At 40.0% G+C, this 21,676-nt stretch overlaps 1 protein-coding gene across 11 annotated transcripts in view; it reads left to right on the forward strand.

The window, feature by feature from the left end:
- The window catches only part of RBMS3 (RNA binding motif single stranded interacting protein 3), a 740,514-nt gene that overhangs the window by 284,525 nt on the left and 434,313 nt on the right, over positions 1 to 21,676 (forward strand). The gene's annotated exons all lie outside the window — the stretch shown is intronic.

A 21,676-nucleotide genomic window follows, 5' to 3' on the forward strand; every position in this document is an offset into this window, starting at 1 on the left:
AAACAGCAGATACAACAGTCCTGAGGCAGTGTAGCCAAAGTGCAGGGAGGAGAGAGGATATCATGAGCTTTGATATAAAATTGTCCGAAAGTTCTTTGTAACACATGGTCAGGTCATGTTATCTGCCCTGTATTATTTCATGCAACTCCTTGTAAATTGCTCCTCTTTGGTCTCTCTTAGATGTACTTGTTAAGTTCTTGAACTCACACTTTACTTACCTGCCCCTAAATCATTGCTGAAACTAGGATGCTGTTTCCCTTTCATCATCATGCCAAGCAAAACAAAACAAAACAAAAACAGAGGAAAAAGAGAAAAATGATTCCATTTGTGTGAGATTCTAGGAAAGACAGATTCATCCATGAAATTCATCAGGAAGCAGATCAGTAGTTTGCTGGGGCCCAGAAGCTGCAGGCAGGGGTGACTCTAAAGGGGCAGTGAGGGGCTCTGGGTGGGGTTGGGGGAAAGGGGGATGAAAGTATTCCATATCTTGATTGTTACAGTGGGTTCTACAGTGAATATATTTGCAAAATTCATCAAACAGTATACCGAAATGGGCACTTATTATGTGTAAATTCTATTTCAATGAAGTTGGTTAAAAATTTATAAAATAAGAACAAAACAGAAAAGAACATTAAAAAAAAAAAGCTCAAATTTCCTTTCTCCATCATCTCTTCCCTAGTCTAACATAGCTTTCCTTCCATCATTGTGTTATGGGCTATGGGTTTTTGTACTTGTGACAAGCATAGCACATACAGCTTTTAATGAGTATCTTGGTGTTAAGCTGGCTGTTTCTCCTTGGGGCTTGCATATTCCCTTAGGAAAGAATCTGTATCTCATTTGTCTTTTTCTCTCCCCTCTTAGCACCTACCTCAGAACTCATAAAAGGACCTCACTGAGCACTTGTAAAATCAATAGCACTATTTTCATATTTACATCCTGCCTGGTTCCCAAAAAGGATGAACAGGAAACAACATTGATTTCCAGGGGTTGATGAATGAATGGAGTGTTCTTGGCCCTGGAGCCCACATCTTGGCTCCATGTGTTAAAAACTGGGGGCAAAATGGGTTTTCGACCTCCCTTCTTCACACCTGTACTTGCTTATTGATTGAGTGAAATGCTGGTGATGGTTTCTCTGTTCTCTAGTAGGGAAATGCGTACAGACCCTCTGCATTTTCCTTCTTAATGGTCCATTATTTCTCTGCAGAGAGGCCAGGAGTAGAATCAGTGTTGGCAAACCACAAAGAAGTGGACACGACAGTGTAATAGGAAGGCAGCTATTATGTCCCATTATTACCTCGAGTGAAGGAAAATCGAAGGAGCATAGTGGTCTATTGCATAACTGCCACTCTCGGGTTGTTATGGGGGAAAGCTGTGTAAATCAGCCCTCCTGTGCTGGTTCTTGAGAAGACTTTCTCCCCTTCCCACAGAGGCTCTCCCTGTGCAATTTTTCGTTTCTCAACTGGCCAATTCCCTGGAATATTAGCTTTTCAAAATATGGCACAGAAGTTCACCAATTCCTTCCAACTCATAACACTTTAAAATTGCAACTCCAAATTATTTCTGTTAAAAATAGCTGATTTTTATGACTCCTAGGGGATTTCTTATTTTAATCTGAAACCTGCAGAAATGGTTCAGTTTTGTGGAAATGATGGGGGAATGTCTGCTCTTAGCAGTTTTTGTGTTCAAGGGCAAATCAACCTCTGTGCTTGCTAACTCTAATTTTCCAAGGGTTATGAGACTTTAATTTGATTCTTTATCCAGTGTGCATAAAACGTTCACTGGAATTTGCATAATACATTTATTGTATAATCACTCTTCACGTTGGTTACCTGCTTCCTCAAATGAACATTGCTTTTTTAAGGGGATATATTAATGTAGGGCCAATTTGAACTTTGTAACTAAACAGAATTAGGTGTATCTCTGAAGGACAAACATAAAGGAGAGAGAGAAGGAGAGCATGGACTTGTTCTGAAACTGGCTATTATATAAAAATAGCCCCAATCCTGCATTTCCAAATATTAATTTTGCAAACAGAAGCAGGGGAAGATTGCTGTCTTTAAAAACATAGAGATTTATTATGTGGAGAACGAATACACTTGTCCAGCCTGTCTCTTAAAATGCAGTTTAGGCAAGTGGATTCCTTCAGGATGCCAGATTTTAACACAGTCTAAGAAGGTGAGGGAGTTGGAGACAGAGGGTTCCGTAGGCACTAGGCCAGGAGCTTTGAAGGCGTTTTAATTCATTCAGTGCCCAGAGCCAATATATAATTAAGGTAGTATTATTATTACCCTCAGTTTTGGTTTAGTGTGCTGTGTCTTTGGACTCACTGCTATCAAACAGCAGAGCGAAGATTTGAACCCAGACTGTATGAGGCCAGCATCTTTGTCCTTCAACTACCCCGGACAATTTTCCTTTAAATACACTTGTCTAGTGTGAGCCACCTTGGGGACTGTGTATTTCTTAACATCAGCACCGTCCAGTGGAGCCTGCAGAGCACTTGGCACAGGGACTATTCAGAGATTGGGAAACCTGATAGAGGTTGCATGAGATTATGTTGGAGATCCCCATTTTCCCATAATTTTACAAGGATAGTAGGTGCAGTCCAGACCTGATGAATGGCTTGTTGCAGACCAGAGTGTCTCAGTCTTTAATGTGGATACGATCATCTGGAGATCTTGTCAAAATATAGAGTCTGACTAAGTAGGTCCACAGTGAGTAAGAGATTCTTTTCCTTTTGTTTCTGTTTTTTGTTTTTTGTTAAGATTTATTCATTTATTTGAGAGAGAGAGAGAGAAGGAGGAAGAGCATGAGTAGGGGAAGAGGTAGAGAGAGAGGGAACAAGAGAATCTCAAGCAAACTCCCTGCTGAGTGCAGAGCCCAATGTGGGGCTCGATCTCACCACCCTGAGATCATGACCTGAGCCAAAATCAAGTCAGCTGCTCAACCAAATGAGCCACCCAAGCACCCTACAGTGGGTGAGAGATTCTGAATTTCTTCAAAGTCTCAAGTGATGCCATTGCTGCTGGTCCACAGACCAGATAGAGAGTAATAAAGTAGAAAACCTCTCTGAGGAGGCCCCTCTGATTTCTGCTTACAGGGCCATTTCTCTCGGCATCCAGGTCCTGACCTTAGTTAGGACATTGTACTTAACCATTGGTCATAGTTCTCTGAATGGCATCTTAACCAGCATATCCTAGGATCATTGAAATCCCATTGTCTTTAGTCAACTAAGACTCATCAAACAAGTCTTGCCTATAAGAGAGAAGATCTGAGCTGCAGGCCATAGGTCACCAGCTATGAAAGGGACACAGAAGAGTTGTTACCATCAGCTCACATACCAATTTCCATACTATAGTAAAATTTCCTTGGAGAAAACATATCTTTCATTGTTGGGTTAAAAAAAAAAAATCTCACTTTCAACTTCTAAATAAATGTGCAGTCATGAGTATAATGGCATGACTATTGAAATTCTTGGCATCCTTTCTGAATCACAGATCTGAAATTGTGTCTCAAGGTCCCAATATAGTTCCAAAATTCCTTTGAGATGGGTCCAACCTAATTGCAAGGAGAAGGAAAATGGGCCTCCATTCTCCTGTATTTCAGGAGGGCATTATTTGAATTTGATTTAACTGGCTTCTGAGATCTTTGGTTTGCATGCATTAAGGTCTTTGAAGTATCTTTCAAAGAAACAAAAAATTCAGAAAAAAATCATTCTCTAAGTCTAGGAGGCTTTAAGAGTATTGCTTATTCCTACTTTATTAATTTTGAAAATCTTTCAAAATGTTGGAATAAGATCAGTTTTGCAAATCAGTTGGCTAAGGCGTAATGTAGAGCTCAGAAATCTTTAAGGAAAAGCTAGGCAATAATAGATTAACAAGATTATAGTGATCCATATTTATCAATCAGGAAAGGTAGCCACATGCCTTATTAAGAGAGAAAAAAAGCAGATTATAAAACTGCATAATCTGATATTATTTGGATTAAAAATAAAGGAAAAAGATGAACAGTTTGTTTATTTTTGAGCCATGGTGTCATGCTTAATTTCCCTCCATATTGACTGAAATTTCTTCAATAAAATTGTATAACTTTTAAAATTAGAAGAAAACAACACTACTATTCATTTTTAGGGAGAAAATAGCTGGGGAGCCGTTTATAAAATTTTTACTACAGTGATTTTCATTTCATGTTTTTTGATAGTAGGAATAGTCATTTTTAAGATTTTATTTATTTATGAGAGAGAGAGAGAGAGAATGTGCACAAGCAGGGGCAGGGGCAAAAGGAGAGGGAGAAGCAGACTCCCCGCTGAGCAGGGAGCTTGCCACAGGGTTTGATCCCAGGACCCTGGGATCATGACCTGAACCAAAGGCAGACACTTAACCAACTGAGCCACGCAGGTACCCCTGATAGCAGGAATAATTTTTATCACTTTATAAGTCCTTAAGTGCTTCCAACGCATATAACAGTAGAGCACAAAACTAACTTTTGGTTGCTTTTTCAAGTTAGAACATCAGAAAGAATCATAGGAGAGTTTCTTGGGAAGGTGAACCATAGCACTAAGGTCTAGGTAGAAAGGAACTTAACATTTATTTCATTGAATATGGTTTTGTTGGCTTGATTTTTATTTTTTATTTTTATTTATTTATTTTTTTACCCTATGCATTCTCTTACTCTCAGTTACCTACGTGTATACATAAGTTTCTTTATTTTTAAAATTTGAATACAGAGCTAGAATCATATTTGTTATATCAAGTAGGATGAAAAGAAGTAATTTGGGATCTAGTAGGATTAAAAGACACCATTTTTCATAGTGCTAGGGACAGTATTTATGGACATTTACTTAAAATATTTGGAATAAGGCCTATAAACACACGACTGAAGACTGCACCCAGTAAAATATGGGTTTAAAATAGAAAATGCATGATTTCTGTTAAACAGAAGCTTCCTGAGGGTTTCAAAGTGAATTTTGTTGGTTTAGAAGGAGGAAATCATGCATGGAGCCTTTCCCAGGAAATTCAAAAGTTTAAAGGAATGCCAGGCTTTGCGCAGAAATTTAGATGAAGTGACAAGACAGTGGAGGGAATATCTAGAATGTAAAGTGTAGCCAAAACAGAGACCCACAGATAACACATCCTTCTTAAAAAGAGTCGACCTTTTTTTTTTTAAAAGATTTTATTTATTTATTTGACAGAGAGAGATCACAAGTAGACAGAGAGGCAGGCAGAGAGAGAGAGAGAGGGAAGCAGGCTCCCTGCTGAGCAGAGAGCCCGATGTGGGACTTGATCCCAGGACCCTGAGATCATGACCTGAGACTGAGCCACCCAGGTGCACCAAAAGAGTTGACCTTTTTGCATTGAGCTACTTAATACACTCCTCTGGGTGGTTGCCTAGTTCTGCTAAAATATCCATCCTCTTAAGATGAGTGGATGGGTCAGGGGCTGTTCCTGCTCTAGAAAGATGTGAAAGACTACACACGTGCTTCCTAGGCCATTAGCTGGAGCCATTGAGTGTGACTGTGCATTAAAGCATCTGGAAGCTGGGAGATGAGGACATGGGACTGTCCTTCCATGGGTTCTCACACATTGAGACCATCATCTCTGCTCTTCTGGAGGAACAGTAGAGTTCCACAAGTCTGTAAGACCCAAGCAAGGAGAGGGAGGGCAGGATGGGCACTCAGGAATGAAATCATAGCTAGTTTTGCCTACCCTACTGTGCACTGGGATTGTAGAGCTATAATTAGAGTGTTCAGTTACAGCTTGCTTCCATCAGAGTTACAAACTCAATGGAATTATTTTATCAGTACCCTGGCTGGCTCCTGCAGCCACACAGCACTACACGTTTATACCTCCCGCTGCTGTGGATGGCAGAGACACATTAGGACCAAAGGTTCACACAAGATATATATTTTCTTTGTATCCTTGAACACTGCCTGTTAGCAAAGGAAAGCTTTGCAAGATGATTCACAGAGGCTAATCTGCCCATTTACAGCCAAGCAGACTGCTCCCTTAATCTCCGCAATATTATAATAAAGTAATGGTTGGTCTAGTCGGAGACCTTGGCAAATAAGTGAGTTTCTTTAATCGTAATAAAGCATAGTGATCTCTCTAAGCCTATAAATGATTATCCTGATCTTAATTTTGACTTTATTCAGTATAAAGAAGCAATTTCTCTCGTTTAACAGTCAATTGAACGGGGTGAGTAGGGAAGCGAGTTTTGGGATTTGAATTTGTGTTTGGTTTAATAAGACTTTCTGTGCAACATAAATGGGATGAGATAATGTCCCATTTTCAAGTGGCATACTACTAAGTACTTTGCTCCCTAACTTTGTCTGTCTTTGTAATTGTTCTGTTCTGCCGGGAAATACCATATGGACCTAATTTCTTTTCCTGGTGCTCCCTTTTGTCATTTGTACAAAATGTATTGACTTTGTCCCCACCTGGAAGAAATACTTACCATGTTGGAATACTGGGATTTTCCTTCCACTTTTTATGTGGTGCTGATTCTTCTCCATACTTTATTTAACTTAATTCATTTCTGCTATGCACAAAAACCGGCAAACAGAGAGAGAGAATAATACGTGCATACATAAATTTAGAAGATGGATAATTTTACCATCAAGCCACACACAGAACACACACAGGGCATGTTGAATCAGGCATTCAGCTTTGATGAGCAGAACTGTGTACATAAAACCATGGGTACTATACTGACAGAAAACATGGCATTTTGCTTATGCTCACCTAATGTAACCACCTATGTGTCAGGAGACTCTCTATTGGATGCCTGGGTGGCTCAGTCGGTTAAGAGTCTGCCTTTGGTTCAGTTCATGATCCTGGAGTCTGGGAATTGAGTCCCAGTCAGGCTCCCTGCTTGGCGGGGAGTCTTCTCCTTCTCCCACTCCCCCTGCTTATGTGCTCTCTCTCTCTCACACACACTCTGTCTCATGCTCTCTCTCTCAAATATATAAATAAAATGTTTTTTAAAAAGACTCTACTGTATTTAAGTTTCCTTATCTACCCTACTAGACCATTAAACTGCCTGACAGAGGGACTATAATAGAGTGTCTTAGTTTTCCCTGTAGCATCTAGTGAGGTATATTTCTTGCACATAGTAGATGTTCAGTAAATGAAATAATAGGAGAGTCACATCATGATTTAAAAGCATTCCTCCTTGGGGTGCCTGGGTGGCTCAGTGGGTTAAGCCTCTGCCTTTGGCTCAGGTTATGTTCTCAGGGTCCTGAGATCGAGCCCCGTATCAGGCTCTCTGCTTGGCAGGGAGCCTGCTTCCTCCTCTCTCTCTGCCTATTTGTGATCTCTCTCTCTGTCAAATAAATAAATAAAATCTTTTAAAAAATTAAAAAAAATAAAAAATGAAAGTGTTCCTCCTAATGGTTAAAACCTCCAAAAACTGATGTCTCATTTTAGTGTTTCTGACACCAGAATATCAGAATGTTTGGGTAATTAAATTCAAACAACAGGGGAATCTAGTGAAGTAATTTGTTTACCATATCTAGGACGTTGTTACCCTTCTTATTCACCTCTATTTGCTAAGCGGCTGAGGGCTGCAGCCCTTTGCAGAGAAAATACATATGCGTGTCTCTTTTTTCTGGATAAAATCATTCCAAATTACTTTCTGAAGGTGTTTCAAAGCATAGGTGATTTCAGATATTAGTGGATTACATTTTAGTTTGCTCAAAATTAACATTCTTATCGCTGGCTTTTGCATTTTACAGGATTTATCTTTTGCCTTTATTTTCACACATTTAAATTATGCCATATGGCTATTCTGGTTCCTCTGTAGTGTACTTGCTTCATTATGCTAATCACCGTGAAAATACTGAAGTCATGACTGGGGATTCTGGTTAGCTTGGTTTTAGAAGTATACAAACAGTGAAGAACTTATCAATGCTACCCTGCGACCACCTTCTTTGATCACATAAGGTAGAGAATTAGGAAATTCAATAATAAGAAAAAGACATTCAGCAATCACTCAACATTTTCGGGATGCAAGAGAAATTAGCTGAAATGTGGAGGCAAGGAGGCAGCTTGGACTCCACTGGACCTGTAGGAAGCCTGCAAACCACTCCTCCCTTCTGCCAAGTCACCTTTCCTCCCCAAAGCTCTGGTTTTCTGCTCTGAGGTCAGAGGACAGTCACAGAATATTGTTAAGCCTAAAAAGAAGGTGGGGACATTGATGGGAGGGCAATCCTTAAACATCTTCAACTGTTCAATTTGAGTAGAAATTTAGTTGATGGTGTAATTCCCAGACAAAGTGTTCCCTTATTCTGTTTAAAAATCGCATTTGATTCACAGCTGGATCGGCTTTGAAAGAAGTTGGGTGTTACATCAAGCCATCTGTGTTTCAAGTGGGCTTTTGCAACAGCCATTCTAAAGAGGAAGAGCAATGCAAATGTTGTGAGATTTAGTGTGCAGTTCACTCTGAGAGCAAGTGTCTCTCTGCTGACTAGATGTTACCACAGATCCGAACCAGGAGTTCTGGTTTTAATGTCTCCCTGCCCCCCTCCCCCTGCAGAAAGTACAATCCCAACATTGGTCAACGAGAAATAGGAAATTTAAAAGGCAAGCACAACGGAGAAGTACCAAATAGGCTGGTGAAGATGGCAAAGAGACTTTTTTTTAAATTTATTTTTTATTTTTTTATAAACATATAATGTACTACTAGCCCCAGGGGTACAGGTCTGTGAATCGCCAGGTTTACACACTTCACAGCACTCACCATAGCACATACCCTCCCCAATGTCCATAACACAACCACCCTCTCCCTACCCCCCCACCCCCAGCAACCCTCAGTTTGTTTTGTGAGATTAAGAGTCACTTATGGTTTGTCTCCCTCCCAATCCCATCTTGTTTCATTTATTCTTCTCCTACCCCCCAACCCCCCATGTTGCATCTCCACTTCCTCATATCAGGGAGATCATATGATATTTGTCTTTCGGCAAAGAGACTTTTTTAAAAAAAAATTTTAATTTTTAAAATTTCTTTTCGGTGTACTAGAATTCATTGTTTATGCACCACACCCCGTGCTCCATGCAATATGTGCCCTCTGCAATACCCACCACCAGGCTCACCCAACCTCTCACCCCCCACCCCTTCAAAACCCTCAGATTGTTTTTCAGAGTCCATAGTCTCATGGTTCATCTCCCCCTCCAATTTCCCTCAACTCCCTTCTCCTCTCCATCTCCCCATGTCCTCCGTGTTATTTCCGCAAAGAGACTTTTATCGAAATGCAAAGGGATTGTCACACAGTGGTCCAGTCGAATGGCAAAGGTCGCAGAGAAGTTGCCTACCTATGCAACCCCCTGGGGCCAATCCATTGTTTGTGGAACTCGGTTACAATTTCTAAGTGTGTATATGTGTGTGTGTGTATATATATATATATATATATATTTTTTTTTTCTCCATAAAGTCACTGGGCTTGTGGCTCAATAAAAATAGCAAAATTTTAAATTAACAAGTTTAAGGTATTTCATGAAAGCATTGATCATATCTGCCAATGGAATGAGTGCATTTGGCGAATGACCTAATTAGTGCGGAGTTGGTTCTTTCTCACTGCTCTGCTCCCCACTAATTGCAGAACTGCTGCGGCCTTCTTCACTGACAAGGAAGAAAAACAAGGACAGGGGTGTGGAGAAAACAGTGACATTCAGGTTTAATTCATTTGAACCTGCTGCCAAGCTTAATTATGTAATTGAGGGAGTGAGGCTGGTGTGCGTCCAGCCACGTGGGCTGGGGTTTGCGACGATTTCCATTCACCAGTGTTTTCTTGAGGATGTTAGCAGTGACCATAAAGCATTATTAGCTGGGGCTGAACTCATCTCCCTAGGCTGCCCCTCTCCAGAGGTAGGTGCAGAGGTTCCTGTTCCCAGACTTGGGTCTTTGGCATTAAGGAAGCAAATTGAAACCAAATTGAAGTCACTGTATTTTTTAATAAATGCATCATTATTCTTTAGCAGCAGCTTTGCATTTCGTTCTGTTCTCCTGGTTGCATGTAGTGCATACAGTCCCATAAAACTCAGAGATGCAACGTGCATTTCTACAGTCAGAGTGTTTTTCGAGGTTGCTCAAGACATTTTTTACCTCCGCACTTTCATTTGAATTAGTGAGACCGAATATGTATGGAAAACACAGAGCTCAGTGAAATATTTCATATCCGGTGGCTTATTCTTTCTTTAGAACTTTGTGTCAGGGGATCTGAGCACCCCTGTTGCTGTGGAGCCTTCTGTAGAAGTGATATTTTGTACAGAGGCAAATCTCTCCTTGCTGGCATGATGGTTCTAGAAACACACTCTTCTCAGAGTTCACCCATTCCCTCCCTGATTCAGAGAAAGCTCAGGTGTCTCATTCCCTCACAGAGATTTCTTCTGTTTGGATTGAAGTTCAGCCCTGGAGATCAGCATTATGATTTTGTAATATCTTGTGTAATGTGTGGGGGTGGAAGGAAGCGGAGGCAGCCCAAGAAGGAGCCATGTTGGAACAGAAGCAGTCGTGAGGTCGGGGGCCGCCTGGCTGGGTGGCAGCATGGCGGAGCCAGACGGGGACCCCTTGGCATTCCTTATTGTTCTTTAGAATCAAAATGTATTAATAGATGTTTTAATCAGTTAATTCCCCCTCTAGTCTGGGAAGTATTAGCACCTTTTAAACATACTTTTAATTAATTTTGACAAATATTTATTAAGCACAAGCTATGTGTTAAGCATAGCCCCAGTAACCCAGTACATATGAATAAATAACGCTCATTAACAAAGAGGGACCTTTTTTTCTTCTGCCTTCAAGTTCAACGACCAAAGGGAAGGATCCCTTTTTCAGTAAGGGCGGCCCTGCATATGTGTTCCAGATTCTATCCCTCCTTCACTTTTCAGGAACATTATTCTATAAATATTCTCCTTGCCCTTCTGAAATTTTGATATCTTGCTTTCTGCTTGATCATTCCTGTCCCTATCTGTAATTGCCAAGAACAATCCCATAATGGGTGCAAGAAGTAAGCGTTTGTTGAATAACTTGAACGAATCTTCTGTAGTTTCCTGGCTTCCCATGGAAATCAGCTGAGGAACACACCTGTATACACGCACATCTGCACACACTTGGGTATGTACTTGTGTGTAAACACCTGGGCCACATTACTAAAGATATTTATTTACTCTCCTGGAGGTAAGAAACGGACACCGGTATTTTTTTTTTTTTTTTAAGCTCCCAAAGTGATTCTAGTGTATAACTAAGATTAAAAACCATGGTATCTTCTATCTTAAAACAAACCAAAACAACTCTTTTGACCTCGTATCACCCCTCTAGCAGACCTCTTAATTCTCCTTCCCACCAAGATAACAGCAAGGAGGCCTGTGAACACTCTCTCAACCTCCTTCTCTTTCTCTCACTCTTCAAGCAGCCAAGCAGGCTTCACTCCCCACTACTTGCCTGAAGCAAATCATGATTATGATACCCATATTCCTAAGCACACTGGACGTTTGCAAGCTCTCATCTTGCTCTCATTGTCTGTGGCATGTGACCGTGGATTTCTCTCCCTCTCTTGGAACACTTTCTGTCCTTGACTTTGAGACATCCTATTCCCTTTTCAGTCCCTCCTTCCTCTCTGATTCTCCTACAGCCTCCTTTGCAATCTCCTGTTATGATCTGTCACCTAAATGCTGAAGTTGTTCAAGCTCCAAACCTGGGCCGTTGGTTTCTACCTACACTAGGCATTTTTGTTTGTTACCATCTCTGTAAATCACATCTTTATGCTGTTGACCTCCTACTTTATATTTCCATTCCTAGCCTCTTTTCTGAGCACCAGCCTAATATATCCAACTGCTCCTTGACATTTTTACTTAGATGTCTCGCAGGCATTTCTGACTCAACCAATATTTTAATTTTCCCTCTCCCTGGTTGGATCCTCCTCCAGGCTCCCCATGTCAGTAAATCACATCTCCACCCACCCAGTGGCTTCTGCTGAAAAATCAGTAGTAAGCCTTGTCGTCTGTATCTTCCTTACTTCCCAAGCCAGTCAATCTATCATCAAGTCCTGCTAATTCTGCCTCCAAAATATAATTCAAATCATCCACTTCATCCCCTCCATTTTATCACCAGCCACCATTTGTCTAGATTGCTTTAATAGCCCCTAAATCTTGTCCTGATTCTGCTCTTGCAGCCCACCTTCTCCACAACCATTCAATCTTCAGTGGAAACCTGTTGGAGGGATATTTTAAGAAATGCAAATCATTTCTTGCCACTGCTTCCTTAACTTTCAATGATGAGCAATCCATTGTTAGATTCCATATTATATGCATTTGTTTTCTTTCAAGGGCCCAATTCTAGATTCATTGGTATGGTTATTTGTTTAATGTCCATCTCTCCTCTCAACTCTAAAAACACATAAGGGTGGGAGGTGGAACCATTCTCTTCTTTCTTAAGATTTTATTTGATTGTGAGAGAGAGAGAGAGATAGCAAGAGGGAGCACAAGCAGGGAGGAGAGGGAGAAGCAGTCTCCCTAGGAGGAGGGAGCTGGATGTGGGACTCGATCCCAGGACCCTGAGATCATGACCTGAGCTGAAAGCAGATGCTTAACCAACTGAGTCACCCAGGCGCCCCAGATTATTCTTTTTAATTCCTATATACCATGTGCCTGGCAAAGTGCCTTAAATAGAATTTCATTACTCAATGAAAGAATGAGCATAATAATGGATGAAGATAATTGACCAAAGCATGAGGCGGGAGGGGGCGCCTTGTCCAACCTCACTTACCCAGTTCTACTGAGAATTCAGCCACCCCATTAGTAAATGTACTGACTGAATGAACTGCATTGAATCTGTTTGTGGGACTGTTTTCTCAATGCCCTGACTTCAAAATAAAGGGATTTCCGAGAACTGTGCCGGTTGGCTTCAGGAGCTACTAACGAGTTTGCAAAGTAGGCTTATAGAGTAGTTCGTTGTGTGCTGCATTTGGAAAGAGCTTATGAGTACTTCGCTTCCAAGCCTGAACTCGCCAATTAGGCAGCTTGCAATTTAGGGGTTAGTTATGCCACCTTGCTTCAGCCTCTGTTTCTTCATGTAGCCATGAATGGGCACGAGTCCAGTAAGACCTGACGTCATCGTTTCCCCAGGGATCAACATGTCAACCTCCCAGCATATAGTACGTGGTACAAAGGAGATAATATCTACATTTTAGTTTTACTTTCTATTCCCCCGGCTCTACTTCTTGACTTATTTTGTTCTTTTTCCCCGTTCTCTTTTTGCTTTTATTTCCCCTATCTGACCCATCTTAGTGGGTGGTAATACTCCTGTTACTCCCATAGGTTGAATTTTGTGGCAAGAGAAGAATTAGCGGGACTGACAGAGGAGGCTTCCATTTGGATGAGAAACACAAACCTCACAGCTTCTCTGCCCAGCCTTTCAAGAGCACTTTGCGGTACACTGCTGTGTAACAAGTTCATTTTAGGATAACATGCTGGGAGGGAGGAAAAGAGGAAGGGATTCGAAGGGAGAAAATTAAAAAGTTAATTAAAAGAAACAACTTGGTAATTGAATTCCCTCACTCTCTTCTTTGGTTATGGGGGGTGGTCCTAGAGTATGGTGAGTAAGTTTGCTTTGGTAGCTCACCTCCAAACTTCTGAGGAACAAGTTGTGAGAGTGCAGAGTAGATCCCTGCCAGACAGATGAGGAGAGGGCATATATGATGGGCTTTTTAGACTTGCCACGCCAAGCTGCCCTTGTACTCATGCTTGAGCTTTTTTATTTTGAAATATTCTTGGCAGCTGACATTAGAGTGAGGCTAAGCCCAGGACTAAGCTCATCTTATTTATGGGCATGCAGAATCCCCTTTCCACCAATTCTGCTTCCTTGACTCTGGCTATTTTTCTAGCCTTATTCTGTACACACACTCACACAGGCAGCAAGGGCAGGGAGCATATAGGCAACACTGGTGACTTCTTCACATTATACTCAAGTGACAAGTGACATGGGTCTCTTTTTGTTATTTTTAAAAGAAGTTTTGAGTATTTAATTACTCTAGCGCATATCACTTAAGAGTTAAAATAATTTATCTAAGGCATTATCACCAAGTGAGACAAGGTCCTGTGGTGCACTAACAGGAGCTTAGGTATGAATGAGAACTAGGTTCAGACTCTAACTCTCATTCGCAACATTTATTCATTCACACAGTTGACGTGCATCTATATATCAGATGTGTCCTGTGTTCCAGGCCCTGTTGAGGTTGTTGGTGATAATTCTGAGTTATATCAAGGCTTTTATTAACATTAGCTTTTTTTCCCCCAACCCTCATCTCATCACAGAGAAGTTTTATTCAACTGGCCCATACTTACCACACAAATGCCCTTTCTTCAGCACAAAAACTAGAATAAACTCTCTAGAATTACTCATATCAGGGGTCAGCACCTGCTCTGGCTCACCTCTCCTCAAAGTTGAAAAGGCATTTGAATCTCCTAGGGATCATCCAGAAATGCACATTTCCAACTCAATACACTTGGGATTCTGCATTTCTCACACGCTCCCAAATGGTTAAGCACCTTCTGATCCCTGGAGTCTGATGCCCCATCTTCATTGACTCACTCTTTCCTACACAGGGACATTGCAAATAACCAAGGACTAAGGGGCAGGCATGATTTGACCCATTGCTTATATAAGGGACCACCGTTATTAGGTCTTTCCTTTTTAATTAACATATAATGCATTTTGTTTCAGGGGTATATTTCTGTGATTCATCAGTCTTACACAATTCACAGCACTCACCACAGCACATACCCTCCCCAATGTCCTTCACCCCGCCACCCCATCCCTCCCACCTCTCTCCATTCCAGGAACCTTCGTTTTTTTGTTTTTTTTTTTTTTTAATATTTTATTTATTTATTTGACAGAGAGAGATCACAAGTAGATAGAGAGGCAGGCAGAGAGAGAGAGAGGGAAGCAGGCTCCCCGCTGAGCAGAGAGCCCGATGCGGGACTCGATCCCAGGACCCTGAGATCATGACCTGAGCCGAAGGCAGCGGCCCAACCCACCAAGCCACCCAGGCTTGTTTTGCGAGACCAAGAGTCTCTTTGGTTTATCTCCCTCTCTGGTTTTGCCTTGTTTCATTTTTCCTTCCCTTTCCTTATGATCCTCTGTCTTGTTTTTCAAATTCCTCAAATCATGAGATCATATAATTGTCCCTTTCTGACTGACTTATTTTGCTTAGTGTAATACCCCCTAGTTCCATCCATGTCATTGCAAATGGCACGATTTCATATTTTTGATGGCAGCATAATATTCCATTACACACACACACAATATCTTTTTTTTCTTTCTTTTTTTTTAAATTTCTTTTCAGCATATCAGTATTCATTGTTTTTGCACCACACCCAGTGCTCCATGCAATACGTGCCCTCCCTATTACCCATCACCTGGTTCCCCAACCTCCCACCCCCTGCCCCTTTGAAACCCTCAGGTTGTTTTTCAGAGTCCATAGTCTCTCATGGTTCACCTCCGCTTCTAATTTCCCTCAACTCCCTTCTCCTTTCCATCTCCCCATGTCCTCCATGTTATTTGTTATGCTCCACAAATAAGTGAAACCATATGATACACACACATTGTATCTTCTTTATCCATTCATCTGTCAATGGATATCTAGGCTCTATCCATAGTTTGGTTATTGTGGACATTGCTGCTATAAACATTGGGGTATATGTGCCCCTTCAGATCACTACATTTGTATCTTTGGGGCAAATAAATACCCAGTAATGCAATTGCTGAGTCAGGGTAGCTCCATTTTCAACTCTTTGAGGAACCTCCATTCTGTTTTCCAGAGTGGCTGTACTGGCTTGCATTCCCACCAAGAGTGTAGGAGGGTTCCCCCTTCTCTGCATCCTTGCCAACACCTATTGTTTACTGACTTCTTTTAAACCATTCTGACTGATGTGAGGTGGTACCTCACTGTGGATTTGATTTGTATTTCCCTGATACCCAGTGATGTTGAATGCTTTTTCATGTGTCCATTGGCCATTTGGATGTCTTCTCTGCAGAAATGTCTGTTCTTGTCTTCTGCCCATTTCTTGATTGAATTATTTGTTCTTTGGGTGTTGAGTTTGATAAGCTCTTCATAGATTCTGAATACTAGCCCTTTGTCTGATATGTCATTTGCAAATATTTTCTATTCTGTCGCTTGTCTTTTGGTTTTGTTGACTGTTTCCTTTGCTGTACAAAAGCTTTTCATCTTGATGGAGTCCCAAGTAGTTCATTTTTGTCCTTGCTTCCATTACCTTTGGTGCTGTTTCTAGGAAGAAGTTGCCATGGCTGAGGTCGAAGAGGTTGCTGCCTGTGTTCTTCTCAAGGATTTTGATAGATTCCTATTTCACGTTGAGGTCTTTCATCCAACCTGAGTCTATTTTTGTGCGTGGTGCAAAGAAATGGTCCAGTTTCATTCTTCTGCATGTGACGGTCCAATTTTCCCAACACTGTTTGTTGAAGAGACTGTCTTTTTTCCATTGGACATTCTTTTCTGCTTTGTCAAAGATTAGTTGACCATGGAGTTGAGGGTCCATTTCTGGACTCTACTCTGTTCCATTGATCTATGTGTCTGTTTTTCTGCCAGTACCATGCTGTCTTGATGATAACAGATTTGTAATAGAGCTTCAAGTCCAGAATTGTGATGCCACCAGCTTTGCTTTTCTTTTGCAACATTCCTCTGGCTATGTGGGATCTTTTATGGTTCCATATATATTTTAGGATTATTTATTCCATTTCCTTGAAAAAAGTTTATGGTATTTTGATAGGGATTGCATTAAATGTATAGATTGCTTTAGGTAGCATAGACATTTTCACATTATTTGTTCTTCCAATCCATGAGCATGGAATGTTTTCCATTTCTTTGTGTCTTCCTCAATTCCTTTCATGAGTACTTTATAGTTTTCTGAGTATGGATTCTTTGGCTCTTTGGTTAGATTTATTCCTAGGTATCTTATGGTTTTGGGGTGTAATTGTAAATGGTATTGACTCCTTAATTTCTCTTCCTTCTGTCTTGTTGGTGTATATGAATGCAACTGATTTCTGTGCATTGATTTTATATCCTGACACTTTACTGAATTCCTGTATGAGTTCTAACAGTTTTGGAGTGGAGTCTTTTGGGTTTTCCAGATAAAGTATCATATCATCTGCAAGGAGTGAGTATTTGACTTCTTTGCCAATTTGGATGCCTTTAATTTCTTTTTGTTGTCTGATTGCTAAGGCTAGGACTTCTAGTACTATGTTGAGTAAGAGTGATGATAGTGGACAGCATTGCCATGTTCCTGACCTTAAGGGGAAAGCTCTCAGTTTTTCCCCATTGAGAATATTTGTTATGGGTTTTTCATAGATGGCTTTTATGATATTGAGGTGTTACCCTCTATCCCTATACTGTGAAGAGTTTTGATCAAGAAAGGATGCTGTACTTTGTCAAATGCTTTTTCTGCATCTATTGAGAATATCATATGGTTCTTGTTCTTTTATTAATATATTATGTCACTTTGATTTGAGGATGTTGAACCAAACTTGCAGCCCAGGAATAAATCCCACTTGGTAGTGGTGAATAATCCTTTTAGTGTACTGTTGGATCCTATTGGCTAGTATTTTGGTGAGAATTTTTGCATCTGTGTTCATCAGGGATATTGGTCTGTAATTCTCTTTTTTGATGGGGTCTTTGCCTGGTTTGGGGATCAAGGTAATGCTGGCCTCATAAAATGAGTTTGGAAGTTTCCTTCCATTTCTATTTTTCAGAACACTTTCAGAAAAACAGGTATTAATTCTTCTTTAAATGTTTGGTAGAATTTCCCCATGAAGCCATCTGGCCCTGGGCTCTTGTTTGTTGGGAGATTTTTGATGACTGCTTCAATCTCCTTACCAGTTATGGGTATGTCCAGGTTTTCCATTTCTTCCTTGTTCAGTTTTGGTAGGTTACATGTCTGTAGGAATGCATCCATTTCTTCCAGATTGTCTAATTTGCTGCTGTATAGTTGCTCATAGTATGTTCTTATAATTGTTTGTATTTCTTTGGTGCTGGTTGTGATCTCTCCTCTTTCATCATGACTTTGTTAATTTGGGTCCTTTCTCTTTTCCTTTGGATAAATCTGGCTTAGGGTTTATCAATCTTATTCATTCTTTCAAAGAACCAGCTCTTAGTTTCATTGATTTGTTCTACTATTCTTTTGGTTTCTATTTCATTGATTTCTACTCTGATCTTTATTATTTCTCATCTCCTGCTGGGTTTAGGCTTCCTTTGCTATTCTTTCACCAGCTCCTGTAAGTGTAGGGTTAGGTTGTGTATTTGAGATCTTTCTTGTTTCTTGAGAAAGGCTTGTATTGCTACATACTTTCCTCTTAGAATTCATAAACACCAAACCAACCCTACAGGAAATATTGAAAGGGGTCCTTTGTTGCATCCCAATGATTTTGAACAGTTGTGTTTTCATTATCATTTGTTTCCATGAATTTTTTTCAATTCCTCTTTAATTTCCTGGTTGACCCATTCATTCTTTAGTAGGATGTTCTTTAGCTTCCATGTATTTGAATTTGTTCCAACTTTCCTCTTGTCATTGAGTTCAAGTTTCAAAGCACTGTGTTCTGAAAATACACAGGGAATGATCCCAACTTTTTGGTACCAGTTGAGAACTGATTTGTTACCCAGGATATGATCTATTCTGGAGAATGTTCCATGCACACTAGAGAAGAACCTGCATTCTGTTGGTTTGGGTTGGAAGGCTTTGAATATACCTGTGATGTCCATCTGATCTAGTGTGTCATTTAAAGCCTTTATTTCCTTGTTGCTCTTTTGCTTAGATGATCTGTCCATTTTAGTGAGTGGGGTGTTAAAGTCTGCTAATATTATTGTATTATTGTCCATGTGTTTCTTTGATTTTGTTTTTAATTGGCTTATATAATTGGCTGCTCCCATGTTAGGGACATAGATATTTAAAATTTTTAGATCTTCTTGTTGGACAGACCCTTTAAGTGTGATATAGTGTCCTTCCTCGTCTCTTATTATAGTCTTTGATTTAAAATCTAATTTGTCTGATATAAGGATTATTACCTCGGCTTTCTTTTGATGTCCATTAGACTTCTAAATGGTTTTTCACCCCCTTACTTTAAATATGGAGATGTCTTTGGCTCTAAGATGAGTCTCTTGCACACAGCATATTAATGGGTTTTTTTTTTCTTATCCATTCTGATACCTTGTGTCTTTTGATTGGGACATTTAGCCCATTTACATTCAGGGTAACTTTTCAAAGATATGAATTTATTGCCATTGTATTGCCTGTAAGGTGACTGTTAACTGTATATTGTCTCTCTTCTTGTCTGGTCTATGTTGCTTTTAGGCTCTCTCTTTGCTTAGGAGACCCCTTTCAATATTTCCTGTAGGGCTGTTTTGGTATTTGCAAATTCTTTTAGTTTTTGTCTTAGAAGCTTTTTGTCTCTCCTTCTATTTTTCAATGACAACCTAGCTGGATATAGTATTCTTGGCTGCATATTTTTCTTGTTAAGTGCTCTGAATATATCATGCCAGTACTTTCTGGCCTGCCAGATCTCTATGGATAGGCCTGCTGCCAGTCTAATATTTCTACAATTGTATGTCACAGACTTCTTGTCCCAAGCTTCTTTCTTAATTTTTTTTTTTTTTTTTTTTTTTTTTGTCACTGAGACTTGTAAGTTCTACTATTAGATGATGGGGTGTTGACCTTATTTTTATTGGTTTTTGAGGGGAGTTCTCTGTGCCTCCTGAATTTTGATGCTTATTACCTTTGCCAAATTAGGGAAATTCTCTACTATAATTTGCCCCAATATACCTTCTGTCCCTCTCTCTCTTTCTTCTTCTGGGATTCCAATTATTCTAATAATATTCTATTCTCTTCTAACCACACTCACTAAAATGGACAGATCATCTAAGCAAAAGAGCAACAAGGAAATAAAGGCTTTAAATGACACACTAGACAAGATGGACATCACAGGTATATTCAAAGCCTTCCAACCCAAACCAACAGAATGCAGGTTCTTCTCTAGTGTGCATGGAACATTCTCCATTCCAATTTGTGTTATGGTATCACTTATTTCTTGAATTCTCCCCTCCTGGTCCAGTAGTTCTTTGTCTCTCTTTTGCTCAATTTCTTTATTCTCCATCATTTGGTCTTCTATATCACTAATTCTCTCTTGTGCCTCATTCATCCTAGCAATAAGAGCTGCCATTTTTTATTGCATCTCATTTATAGCATTTTTAAAATTTCAACTTGGTTAGATTTTAGTTCTTTTATTTCTCCACAAAGGGATTCTCTAGTATCCTCTATTCTTTTTTTCAAACCCAGCTAATATCTTTATAATCATCATTCTGAACTCTAGTTCCAACATTTTACTAATGTCTGTATTGATTAGGTCCCTGGCAATTGGTACTGCCTCTTTCTCTTTTTTATTCCTTGAGGTGAGTTTTTCCATTTTGTCATTTTGTCCAGAGAAGAATAGGTGAATGGGTAACACAATGCTAAAAGGATAACAATGACCCCAGAAAAATATATGCTAAACGAATTAGAAGAGACCTGCAACCAGGGGTAGGGGGAATGGAGGGAATGGGAGAAAGGGGGGGAAAAAAAAGAAGAAAAGAATATGATCAGGCTGGTGAATAAAATAGAGCCATACCCTAGATTTGGGGTATATTTTGGTCTGTTAGAAGAAACTGCTTCCCAAAATTTTAAAGAAAGAAAAAAAAATATATATATATATACACATCCAAAAATAAGGGTAAATACAATGATCGGGTGGAATATGACTGCAAAGATGAAAATTTAAAAAAGATTTTAAAAGGAATTGACAAGATAAGACGTTGGTTGAAAAAAGAAAGAAAAAAATTAAGAAAAAAGGGGGCAGGGAGAATGTGATCAGGCAGGAGACTAGAATAAAGTCATATAGTAGATTTAGGGATATATTTTGGTCTGTTAGAAGAAACTGTATCCCAAACTTTTAAAGAAAGAAAAACTTTTATATATGCAGAAAAATAAGGTTAAGTACAATGAAGGGATAGAATATGAATGTTAAAATGAAAATTAAAAAAAATTTTGAAAAAAGTATTGACAACATGTTTAAAATAGAAAAAAGGAAAAATTCAAAACAAAAAGAAAAAAAGAGAAAGAAAAAAATTAATGAAAATTTTTAAAAATTTAACTTTGAAAGACTTAGGACTCTTGGGGAAAAAGCCATGAGTTCTATGTGTTGCTTTCCCTAGCTCTGGAGTTCTACAGTTCTCATTGATTGGAGACTTGGTCTTGGCTGGATGCTCTAACTGATCTTCTAGGGGAGGCACCTGTTGCAGTGATTCTTACATGTCTTTGCTGGAGGTGGAATTGCACCACCCTTGCCGGGGGCCAGGCTAAGTAATCTGCTTGGGTTTGCTCTTGGGAGCTTTTGTTCCCTGAACGCTTTCCATACATCTTTGGAGGAGGAGAATGAAAATGGCGGCCTCCCAATCTCTGGCTTAGATGAGCCGAGAACTCAGGGCCCTGCCCCTCAATGCATCCTCAGAGAAAAGCAGTCCATCCCTCCTATCTCTCTGGTCTCCGGCCGCACTCTGTACTACTTAGCCTGTGACTGATTATTTCTATCTCTGGTGCATGACCCCTTTTGGAGTCTCCAAACCCAGCCAATTCCTGCAGTGCACTACCATA

The sequence above is a fragment of the Meles meles genome, chromosome 4, assembly GCF_922984935.1.
Source record: "Meles meles chromosome 4, mMelMel3.1 paternal haplotype, whole genome shotgun sequence".
Lineage (NCBI taxonomy): Eukaryota > Metazoa > Chordata > Mammalia > Carnivora > Mustelidae > Meles > Meles meles.